This window comes from Corvus hawaiiensis, chromosome 7 (assembly GCF_020740725.1).
Source record: "Corvus hawaiiensis isolate bCorHaw1 chromosome 7, bCorHaw1.pri.cur, whole genome shotgun sequence".
Taxonomy (NCBI): Eukaryota; Metazoa; Chordata; class Aves; order Passeriformes; family Corvidae; genus Corvus; species Corvus hawaiiensis.
In genome coordinates this window covers 19,754,690-19,767,352 of record NC_063219.1, presented here as the reverse complement: position 1 = coordinate 19,767,352, position 12,663 = coordinate 19,754,690, and the positions used below count along the sequence as shown (strand labels likewise).

At 35.5% G+C, this 12,663-nt stretch overlaps 1 long non-coding RNA gene across 1 annotated transcript in view; it reads right to left on the bottom strand.

Annotated features, from left to right (window-relative positions):
• Window positions 1-814: 814 nt before the first annotated feature.
• LOC125328879 overlaps window positions 815-12,663 on the bottom strand; it is a 69,628-nt gene continuing 57,779 nt past the window's right edge. The window contains exons 4-5 of the long non-coding RNA XR_007204927.1: window positions 5,729-5,760; window positions 815-2,111 (exon numbers count right to left, since the gene is read on the bottom strand). This is a non-coding gene — a long non-coding RNA (uncharacterized LOC125328879). The remainder of the gene's footprint in view (window positions 2,112-5,728; window positions 5,761-12,663) is intronic.

The following is a 12,663-nucleotide window of genomic DNA, read 5'->3' as shown; positions in this document are numbered from 1 at the left end:
TATGCTAGTTTTTGTGTGACCAAGCAGCTTTATATGAAACACAAAATGTTTTTTATACCTCTTTATGTATGCAAAACACACAATGTATTTTTCAGATACAAGATGATGTTAAATCCTTTGAAATTAAGTCCAAATAAGGGACTTTATTTTTAATATTCGGATTCCCTAGTATTTTTTAAAACATAGCTATATATAAGCAAAGAGACAAGTAGAGCCTAGAGTTTAGACTGCCATCTAAAACTAAACCAATGCAGTTTAAAAGCAAATCAGAAGCATTTTAACTGCATATCTTTCATACTGAAGTATTAGTTATATTAGAAAAAGCAAAAAGGAGAAGCATGATCTTACATATAGGTGAGCTCTTTCCTTCAATTATTAATACTTTCAAATAAATAAGGCAGTATTTTGAAATTCGGTCAGTCCCAATATTGCTTGACACCATCTAGATTTAGAATATACATAGAAAAAAGTAAAAAGTGTTAAGAAACATTACATGAAATAAATTTAGCTTCAAAAATTCAGTAATTTCTTGTATAGGTAAGTCTGAATGATAATTGTATCAAATAAAGTGAAAACAAAAGAATGAGATAAAATAGGCCATAGAATTTAGATATAGGTTATAAATTACACCACAAAGAGAAAATAATTTTTAGTCAAATTTAGAGCTTATTTTGACATTTCCAAATCAAAACATTCAGTTTTTATTTTGAAAATAAATTTCTCATTTAAAAATATTTTACAGGACAAAATATGTATAAAGCGAAACATTTAGACTAAAGAAAATATTTTGCATTTACAGGAACTGATTTTATTTTTCTTTTAAATACAAAAATTTGCATTTCACTTGAACTGAATGTTTCCCCCACTCCCTTATTTTTAATTTAGGTTTTGAATTCAATAATACATTTTCCAGATGCACTAAGAAATAGCAAACTTATGACTGAAGTCTTTCCTACTGTAAGGTTTAAAGCAAGTGGAGAAAAGAAACTTGAGTTCCTCAAATCCAAGCAAACAAGTGATCTATGAGAAACAATCACCAACCTTCATGCTATTCTAAGATGACTAAAAGAATAGTACATGATGAATAGAAGGCATTAATTGCATCTACATTGGAAAAAGACCTGACAACCACCTGTTCAAAAATCTGATCTGATTTAAAAATTGCTATTAGACATTTGCCTTGTCACTTCTGGAATAGTTTTGAAAACGTCATTAGCAACTGGTGGGTTGTCACTGTTTCGGTGACTACCACAAAGGGATTCACTTTGACAGTATATTGATGCAATTAGACATATACGAGATGCAGATCAGTACTCTCGAGGAAGATAAACGAGTGCTTGTTCTTTTTATTGGCAGGCCGAAGTTCCTATTTTCCCAGGGGTTGGAACCAGACTGGCTGATTTCCTAGCGTCACAGCTAGAGCTATTTCAGAATTTGGTTCCTAGGTTTTCTGACTTCAGCACCAGCTTATTTTGCACTTATTATTTTTGGAACAGAAGGATGAAAGGCTATTCACAGGAAATACCATTGAGAGATAACTACTAAACTGAGGGACCTTCAACTAAACATCCTTTAGAAACAAACTGTTTAAAAGATCACTCCTATATCATTCTTAGTATTATTCTTACAGCAAAAGTCACTGTGGATGTACTCATTTAAGGGATAAACCACTTATTTCTGTGTCTTCATTGAAGTAGTAATGTAGTACAACTAGTGGCCAGAAATCAAGTTATTGCTTTCAAAAGATTCTGTGTCTGCATTTAGTACCTCCTTACACCATGATCTTTAATATTTTTGTTAAGACTTTAAACAAGAAGAATGCCTTTTCAATTAATCTGAAGTGCAGTGAAATAATTATAAAATCATGTTTCCTCTGAAATTAATGTGCTTTTGATGAGGTTTGTGAGCAGAGCCCTTAACAGCCACTCCATATACTCATTTGGTGTATCTTTGCCTCCAAGCCAGCACTAAGGCAGAGGTGATGATATGACTGTGATACCATCTAAAATGTCGAGCTGACAAGTCCACAGCCTTCCACCGGCTCTTGGAGGGCAGGTCTCAAATGTCACAGCATGGGAAGCAAAACCAGGTAATTCTCAAGTACAGCTATGCTGAATCATAGGAAATGAAAGAGAGCTTCACTTTCATTATAGACTTTCTCTACTCTCAGGTTTGAACCTCTAATAGCAGAGTTACAGGCTGAGCCTGTAAAGCTGTACTTTAATATGGTCACAACAACTGCAGTTGAGTTACAAAAAAGCTGATTATAGCAACTGGATTTAAACGTGAAAATAAAACCACAGAGCTGCTCACATGGATGTCTTATGGGATGAGTAGATGAGTACGGCAAAACATCACAAGACATAACAGGAAGGACAGTAGAATCAACAGATGATTTGCCTTGAGGCACAATCTAGCTCTGATATATTTATTGTCCCTATAGCTCTAGGTGGAGATCATAGCCCTGTGGTAAAGTGTGCTGGTAGTGTAAATTGTGCTGTGTTTGTAATCCTTCCAAAGATTGGTGTCCTAATGAGACTTTGGAAGACTTAGGTCTAAGGAGACTTAGACTGCCAGCAGAAACCCAAGTCCTTTTGTGTGCTAATGTGTCCTATTTACAGGTCACACAATAACCTAGCGTGCCTTTGGAAGGTCTGTTTTGGAAGCATGGATGTGCACTGGGTGATTTTGGCTGCAAACCATTCCACCAAGTCTTTCACCAGTGCTTGGGCTGACATTCCAAGCCACTGAGCATTTTTAAGCAGCTGCCCATTTCTTAACATCAGTAATAGTCAGAAAATATTTCTTGGTCCGTAGCTCCTAAGTTTCTTCCCAAAATTATTTCTGAGATTCCAGACTAGGCAGCATTCAGCTCTGCAGTAACAAATGCTCAATAACTTGCCTATTTGTGCTTTAATTGTTTGACTTTTACTGTTATTTTTCAGCATTTGTTTTCCAAACCAAAAGACTCCCCAGTACAGCCTAAAGTAGGAACTTTAAACTTGAGCAGGGTCATTTTTGGATTGTTTCACTCTCGTGATTTGATCTTTTTTTCTCTGCTGCAAAAGCTTTGTGCACATGGTCTAACTACCCAAATTTTCTGGAAGAATACTAGAATCAGTTCCATAAACATAGCAAAACCCTTGGAAATTATTCCAGAAATAGCATCTTTCAGGCATGTATGAAATACACAAAAGGCATGTGATGTGGAAAAGAAGTTGAGTTGAAATAAATGGCAATATGCCGTGCTCTACTAATAAAATAAGTTGATTTACTTAACATTCAATTCACATTAGACTTCACAGATGTTCAAAATATGACCAAGTTTACTCTGCTGGAATCAGACTCTGGGTATTTGGCCTCACTGTATAGTACTGCTCCCCTGTGTGCCACAAAGCCTTAGTTCACTTTCCACAAACTGAGGCAGAAGTGTTGAGCTGGTTATGCTTGGTGTAGTTTCTGTCACACCCATTTCAGGTGATGGGAATGAGCACAGCTCTGCCAACACTGGAGCCACACTCATAGACACTACTGTGAAATTTGACCCTTTCTGGTTATAGGGAAATTTAGAAAAAGTACAGGATGGGAGTGCAAGAGTAAAGTGTTCTCTTTAAACTTGTTTGAGTGTCATTGTGGTGATATTTAAAGATTTTATTAGATGTCACTAGGTGAGAGCTACACAGCTTGTTCATTGTTCTCCTTAGCTTATTCCTAGTAAAAGCTTGTAGTTATAAAAAAGTTCTTATTGTGCTGCATCACAAAGTTTCTTCTGTACTTATATACATACACATGAAAAAGAGGAATTGAGCCACCTTGTCTTTAAAATAAGAGACTGTGACTCAAAGCTCCTTAAATAAGTGCAAAAATACATATTCTCCCATTTGTCATGATGGTGTTCATGTGAAAAAAACCTGTCATCAATCACAGCCATGGCCTTTTCTACATCTTCTGCCCACTAACCACACCTCTGTCCGGGTTGCCTCTCAAGCCCTGAGCTAGGCACCAGAAAACAACAGAAAAATACTTTTCTTCTTACTTCAAAATCAATTGAATTAAAGGTACAAAATAAGAAACTTTCAGTTCAGAGTTAGATTGATATTTTGATGATTAACCATTAAAATAAAAGTTCTTAAGAAAAAAATTATCATCAAAAGAAAAAAATCACCATGTTTCATGCCAGTCATTTCTATCCATGATTTTGCTGCTTAGCGAAAAAACAGTTTTGGAAAATATCCTTGCAAAGGAAAGCACTTAAGAGTAGATTTAAAGTCAGTAGGTGTATGTGGCTTGTCTTTGCTGGACTTAAGGTCTATGGAGGAGATCCACAGTTTGTGTAGGTCGTAAGTTTGAAAATCTCAAACCTCTGTTTTATCCAACCAGTGCAGCCATTGATGTGGTCTCATCACATCTCAATAAAAACTATTCTATTAAACAGACTTACATTTAATGTATAAATTTATTATATACCCCAGAGTTCTGCTGTTCATCTTCACCAAAGACTGTATTTTATCCTGCTCTGGAGGCTTCTTTCTATTATGCAGTCATTGTGTTAGCCTGTCTAGACCACAGTGTGAGGTCATCATTGTACCATCTGTTAAACTTGTTTGGGTTAGTGTGTCTGCAACTCAGTTCAGCTCAAATGTTATTAGAACATGCTCAAAAATGAGGGTAAGTCAGGCCAAATCATACTTCCCAAGTATAGTACAGGTTCTATGATCTATTAGTAGTAGATTTACTATTTACAGATGATACAGCTATTATTCTATTATAGGTTTATTACAGAAGAATTTAGAAGCCACTTCAAGCTAGTCTTGAAATATTTTCATATGAATATCTGAATTCTCACAAAAGTCAACATATTTATGTGGCATGGAATTATTTCATTTATAGCACTGGAACAAATGTGGAAAAAATGCCATTTATCTGAAGACCCATGTCAGAAGAAAATATTAGATTTTAATATTCTGTTTGACATTGTCTAAGGCCTTGCATACAAGGCCACAATCTCAATCAGATGATGGGGAAGGGAAGGCACCACTTAGTGGTGTTTCGTGAAGATGCGAGTGTGACCCCTCAATCTGTGGCTCCAGTGTTTTCAGGGCATGCAGATTCATCAAAGATAAAGCTTGCAAACTTGTTTAGTTTGATGTTAACAGAAACAAACCAAATGTTGATAGTGAACTTATTTTGACTTACCTTCCAATGAACTTCCATGCCAGAAACAATTGTTTACATGCATGCATTGCAGAAGAAATATACTGAGTGAGAGTGTCTTTAAGTCAGCTTAGAGTCCAACAAGGTGATTAACACCTTGTTCTACAAAGAAATAAAAAACCTTTTGAAGTAAACCCCTTTCTTTTTTGACAGTTTTAAAATAAAAAAGAGCAGTAGCTTTTGTTTCTTGTTTGTTTGGGGTTTTTTGATTGATTGTGGTTTCTTTGCATTGTTCTTTGTATTACATATTTTTAAATCAGCATTACATATTTTTAAAACAAGGAGAAATAATGAGTAGCACAAGATACAGCATGTGTTCAATTTCTTATGAAGTTTTTGAAGTGAACACATTGCAATCTTTTTTGATAGCTATGTGATCTGCTTATTTCCAAGAAAACCTAGGCTTTATTTACTTCCATATGTTTGCTATACAAATGCATTTAGTTTGACATCCCTCATATGAACCATATTCTTTTAAATAAAAAAAAACCAGCAAAACTTAGTAAGTTTTTACCTGAATGTTGAAGAAGCTGCTTCTAACCTTGTCTGCAAAGAAAGCAAAGAAAGGAAAGAAAATTGAAACACTGCTAGGTATTTGCATAGATAAAAGTTAGGTACTCAGGATTTTTTTAATCTGTGTTTTCTTAAATATTATAATTTTGTCCCAATACCAACCCCTAAAGAATACCAATGATTACTGACTCTACTTTGAGATCGAGCCACTGACCGCAACTCTTTGAGTGTGACCATCCACGCAATTCCTTATCCACTGAGTGGTCCATCTATCAAATCCACACCTCTGTAGAGACAAGGATGTTGTGTAGGACAGTGTAGAGTGCTTTTTGACAGGTAGATGATGTCAGTCTATCTTCCCTCATCCCACCACTGCTGTAAACCTATATAGAAGGTCACCAGTCAGTCACGACTTGCCCTTAGTGAAGCCTCCTTATTTTTGATGTGCTTTTCATGTGTTTTCTCAGGGGTGGAAATATACATTGACCTCTCCACCCTGTCCCTGAAAAATATTTTCTTCATTCAGGTTTTGTATTTGAATTGAGTAGTGTTGCACATCAGCAGATATATCCTCATTTAAAGACCTGAAAACTTCCAGACTATAGTAAGTAATCTGTTCATTCCTTTTCAAACAAATCCTATTAGTTCACTTCAAAATACATTCATCTTCTTAACCTAAAGTCATGTCACTCTGTTGTGAAGGCCAGTATGAACTGATACCACTTTTGAGAGGCTGGGATGTTCAACCAGCAGGAAATAAATGAAATCAAGGGGGAAAAAAGTTGATTTTGTGCCAGTGCTTGGAAAATCAGTTCTTCCAATTGACTGTCATCCACTACTAACAGATGTGCTGTAAAAGCAGATGAAATTCATTGTTAGCATATTGCTTGGCAGCCAGAGCCAATTACAGATTGGAGAATTGAACCTTTATAATACAAGAATTTGCATATGGACATTACATGTACTTACATATAGTGATAAGTATTTTCAAACTGGTTAAAGGAAGGCCTGACCAAACTCATGTAACATTAGTAGGCATTAGCATAGCTCTTTATTTCACACATAATACGGAATTTTTTCACTGTTATATTTTAGTCTGATGCTTTATTTTTGCTGATCATATTTCTTTATGTTTTTCAAGATAGAATACACTTTGATACCTCACAATAAAATTATACAGTGATTTCCAGGAAGATAAAAACTTTTTTTTTTACAGAACATGAATTAAAAAAAGCAGGGGTTGGTTTAAAGACATCACACTGAAAAGTCTACATTTAAAATAAATTCTAATTCATACAGTGGTACCTTAAAATATTTCACTGTAAGTCTTGAAATAAATGTTTCAAAATTAATTTACATACTACATGTATGCATACCTGTACACAAACACTTCTTTCATTTTCAGTTAATTGTATTACTGGCAATATTTAAAAGCATTAAATGTGGTTTTACTAAGGGCAGTAGCTATTAGAACATTTTCTCTTAAGTCAGATGTTGAAAACATTCACACAGATGGAGGATGTAGAAATACCCTCGCTTTCTATCAATCCAATATGATGAACATTTCTGTACAAATTTAATTTGCTTCATGCTTACAAATATATATATATATATATATATATATTGTATTCCTTCCTTCCCAAATTACACTACATTAAACCTACTTGATTGCTATGACAGAACCAATTGCATAATTACAGTTTTACAGTGTAACATGGGCTCAATTTTACTCTAAAAGTCTTACTGACATACACAGGACATTTACCTGGGGGAAAAAAACAACAAAACTCCAAACCCCACCCTTTCTAGATTTTTCACTCCTTTGGTAGTTGAACAGCCCATATATTCAATCTCCCCCCACAGCTATGTATTTAATCTCTCTTTAAAGTTTTGCTCTGTTCATTTCTCAAATGTTGAATAAATGTTTCCTTTCTGTAAAATATATACTCAAGCTGAAAAACAGAAGGTCTGCTTTGGCTGTTTTGTAGCATTCCTGTCATGCAAGACATTCATGTGTCTGATTTAACCAGGCCGGTGAAGCAAAGCCAGTGCTGCTGCAGTACTCTCTTTTTACAAATAACTCTAAGATACTCTAAACTCGTTGCTAGAACTCACTGATCAGGTCTGATTATCTCACTTTCCAAGCACTGCCAAATCCTCTTCTACAGCTTCAACAAATGTAGTTTTCCCCATTCTGTATGTTCAGAAAGCTGCAGCAATGGTCATTCTCCCAACCTGTGGCTTTCAGATATTTGCTATCTATTCTCAGGCCTAGGGTCCTAGACCCTCCCTAAAATTATAATCTGTGATTGAGTGGATTCTGGTCTCCATCATGTAACTGATTAATTTTCAAGGAAGCACATTTATACACTCTTATGCTAAAGAGGTAAAGCTTATTATCTTAGTATTCAAGTAATAAAACATATTTATTCAATAGTTGCTCAATATTTTCATTGTTTTCTCAATAAAGGAGAACTTTATTGCAAATTGTTAAAAGAATAAAAAAATAGAAGGAAAATATTTATTAGATAGTCTCTGCCTGTAGGCAGACAAATTTTCAACCAGAACTAATTTTTTAACAAAGGTTTCTATTTGTTATTAACTCTAAAGCTGGTCGTGGAGTGGTAAAAGATGCAAGGAATAGACATGAACAAAAAAGGCCTTTATTTTCACAGGGAAAATTTTTGATGGTTTTCAGTTTTTACTTCAAACCTCCTATGCTCGTAAGCTTGTTTGGTTTTTTTTTTTTTTTTGTAAATAATGAAAATTCAGTTTTCCAAGGATAAGACAGAAATTTTAGAGAAAAAACCGAAACAAAACAAACAACCAGTTTATGAGAATAGTCTGCCATTGAAGAACATTTGCTTTGATAGCAAGTATTTGACCAGCCTGAACAAGGACCCTGCTTTTCTAGGGAAACTATTTCTATTTTCAAAACATGTTGCTACTCCTTTCCACTTTGCCCAGTGGTGTAGACAAGAATCATGGATTCCCACTCAAGCCTGGGGGCCTGACCCTACCACTCCCCAAGGTGCAGAGTCCCTGGGGCTCTTTAAGTAGCTAGATTGAACATTTTGAACATTGCATCATTTCACTGAAATGGTTGCTATTTGGTTTTTAATTTCTAAGAAAGAAGAAATGTGATTTTGCTCCCTAACTTAAGTATTGTAGCAGTAAAATAATACATTCCACAAAAAACTCTAGAAAGATCTATTTCACTAAACAAAGCGCTGTAAGATTATTTCACCTAGGGTAACATCATTCTTTTATCATTTGGGAGACCTATGTTTATCTCTTGAAAAATATCACTCATCTGTCATCCCTGCTATCTTTGCAAAGTACCCTCTCCCATGCAAAAATATAATTTCACAACTGCTCACTGACTTAGCAAGACATATCATGGGTTAAAAGTGAATTGCAGGTGCAACTAACAGTCTGTTCTAGATGTTTTGTGCTGTTCTGCATGACAAGTACTGGGAAGATCAGTCGATGCTGTAGATCAGTCGAAGGCTGGATGTAATAGGTAGACTGGTATGTGTTCATGCCATAATTTGGATACAAAGTGGAAGCAAACGAAAAAATAAGGAAAATGTGTGGATATAGGAAACTAAAGCAAACAGATTAGTCACTTAGAATTATTACCCTTGGTAGCTTATTTTCTGCTTCCTGCTTCATTCATGTTGATTTTCAGGGTGTAAATGGGAATAATATTGGTCCAATTTAGGAAGGTTTTATTTAGCTTGTTTTCTGGCTTCTCTGTGTGTGGAAATGAACAAGAGTGTGAATTGCTGCAGCTACTTTTTATTTTGGAAAACAAAATCCAAACAATTCTTGGAAACTGGAGGGTGAAGGGGAAGTATTCCATATATTCCATTCATCATATTGCCAGTGGTAGCATCTGCTTTGAAAAGGCTGGTTAAAGAGCAATGTGTAATCTTACAGCCAAGCTAATTCTAATTCCTACTTCTGTTCCTAACTGACAAAGGAAAATGAACCCTGTTCAGAAATCTTATTTAAAAGTCTATTTCCTTATTAAATGACAAGCAAACTTTCAAAGTGAAAACTGAATGGACCTGACTAATAGGAAGGCCTAGTGACTACCTTGGGAAGGAAGGGTTTTCAAGAGCATCATAATGCCTGGAAACTGGATATATTGACCAAAATGTTCAAAATGGTTCTCACAAGGCTTACACCCTTAGGGACTTAAGTCAAATTATCCCACTTTTTGGGAGAAAGTAAAATTGATGTTATTAATCAAGCATTAAGTTGCACAGTAGACATGCTTATATGTATATTAAAAAATATTTTCTAAATGTTGTTGGAAAAGCAATCATTTGTGTGGTTTTTTCCCACTGGTAAGTCATGCATAGCACACAGAAAAGGAGGGGGGTTGTGTAAAATCCACACACCCCAAACCAGAGTAATTTGTTATAGAATGCTGCTTATGGCATAGAGGAAATCAATTATTTGTGTTAGTAACTAAAAGAAATTTAAGCTGTCTACAATTTAACATATATTTAGCCAGACTTTTGTGGCTAACAATGTGGGTATTCAAAGCACATAGAATAAAAGTATGCATGCCCACTTATTTAAGAACTAACTTTGCTTTGAATAGAATTTTCTGAACACATTAGCTAGAGATCTAATTTTATAAGTAATTTTTGACTATGTCACAAAGTTTTGTAATGAAAAGGAAATGAGGAGTAAAAAAGCACAAAACACGAAAGAATGAGTCAAAATCTGATCTTGTCCTGGCAAATACCCAGAGTGATATAATTGGTTCTAGCATAATTGAGATTAGAAACTCTCCCAGATAATGCAAGAAATAGGCCCAGGAGATGAGAAATATAATTCCAACTAATTCCATGGCCATGTGATAACTCTGCTAAGCAGTACAAGAAGCTTCCTAAGCATTATGCAATGCACAGCCATACAAAAATTTTTAGTACAGCTGATATTTGATGAGGGAGATTGAATTCAATTAAATATCTTTATTTCTTTTTGAATTCAATTAAATATCTGGGTAGAAGGGAACAGGCACAATCTCTTTTCCAAACAGCTCTGAGATGCTGAATAGCGCTGATGGGATGCAAGGAACCTGAGCAGGAAAGATGTATTTCTGCATTCTTTTTATAGAATGTGAAGAGTAACCAAGTTAGTAATTTAATTTCATATTATCTTAAGTCAGTAGGTTAATTCTTTTGAGACACACATTGGCATTGAAAAATACACAGTGCCTGTCTGAGCTGGGTGGTGGAAGGAATGAGATATTAACATGTAAATAGATTTATCTGAACACTAAAATGGATATGCAAAATAAATAGCTCTGTCAAAGAAACTGATTTTAACAAGTGGACTCAGAGGACAAAGGATCACCTGATGAAGATGTTGAGAGTCAGCTTTCAAACACAATTAGAGATTATGGAAGGAAGTGTCACCCACCATTTTAGGTGAATCAGGGGACATCAGTAATTTATATAAGAGAGAAGAACAGCAATAATTGTAGATGCCAGAAAAGGCTCTAATTAGGGAAGAAAGGCACATGCAGAAAGAGGAGCTCAAACTAAAAAGAAAATGCTCAAGAGTGGCAACAAAATGGGAATGTGGAAATTTAGAATATGTTTTCAGTTATTTCATCACAGAAGTCTGCATGCTGGCTGCACCAGCTAAATTTTCTGGCATCTGCACAAATATTGCTGCTATCATGTCCTTGAGGAAGGAAACTGAAAGAAGAGCTTGTAAAGAGACAGATATCTGGAAAACCTATGCTTGCTGGTATCCTGAGGAAAGGAGAGTATGTACATCCTGTAACCATGGGTCAGTTACCCTCAGTGGTTCCCTTTCTACAAAGAAGTAGCAATAGAGCTGCAGGAAGCATGACAGGGCAGTAGAGTGCTCTGAGACCAATGGAAGCTCTTGCCATGCCAAGAGCCAGGTGCAACAGCCCAGGGTGCCTCTGCCAGCGAGTACTTCCCCATGGCGAGGGACAAAGGCACTGGTAAATTTGCAGTTGAGCACCTTCCCATCCTAGAAGAGCCATCTAGAAGTCTGGTATCAAGCAGATTAAAGCAAAGACATGCTAAAATAAAAGTCTTCATTTCCTAAGGCATATTTTTCCCCTTTAAGAAATATACATCCTAGATGTATAGAGACCTAAGAACAGAGACCTAAGGACATAAAGGGCATGGACTTGTGAATATAAATAGCATAAGCAACAAGGTAAAGAAAGTAAATCTGAGGAGCTTCAGAGCTAGGCTTACAGTAGAAATAAAGGGAAGGAAGCATGTCAGTGAAGATGAGGCAGTTACTCCAGAAGTGGAAAATTGCCAAGCTGAGATTTGCCGCAACAGGCATTGGAAGTCTTCAAATGAAAAGGCCTGGGAAGCATTGCAATTACTGTGCCTTGGTTCATCTCCCATGCTGCACATTTTAGAAAGCTAAATGCCTGTCATGTGTTTCTTGAATAACACCCCTCGTCACAGAGTTCCAGAACTGTTTCTAACAAGAAAGCACAGAAATAGGCCCATATGCTTATTAAATCATCAATTCTGCTTGAGTAAAAAACAAAGCAAGCCAAAAACTCCTCAAAAACCTATATTTGTGACATCAAATGGGTTTATTTTAGTTCATAAAAATACTGCATAAGCTCTTCAAAATCAAAATACAAAGTCCTTGGAAGTAAACCTAATTTCAGGTTTGTGAAGCTCAATATTTCGAGAAGTAGATTTTTAAATACATTTGGGGCATTTAATAGTACTAAGTTTTCCCCTTGGTGTTTTTTGTATTTAATTTTAGATAACATACTGATATTAAAGTTAATAGTTAAGGACTTATCCATTAATGTTAGAAGTCTAAGGGTAATGGGCCAAAACAATTCCACAGATTACAATCTATATGGTAGACCTTATGACTCAATTAGAACATATTATAAAGTGA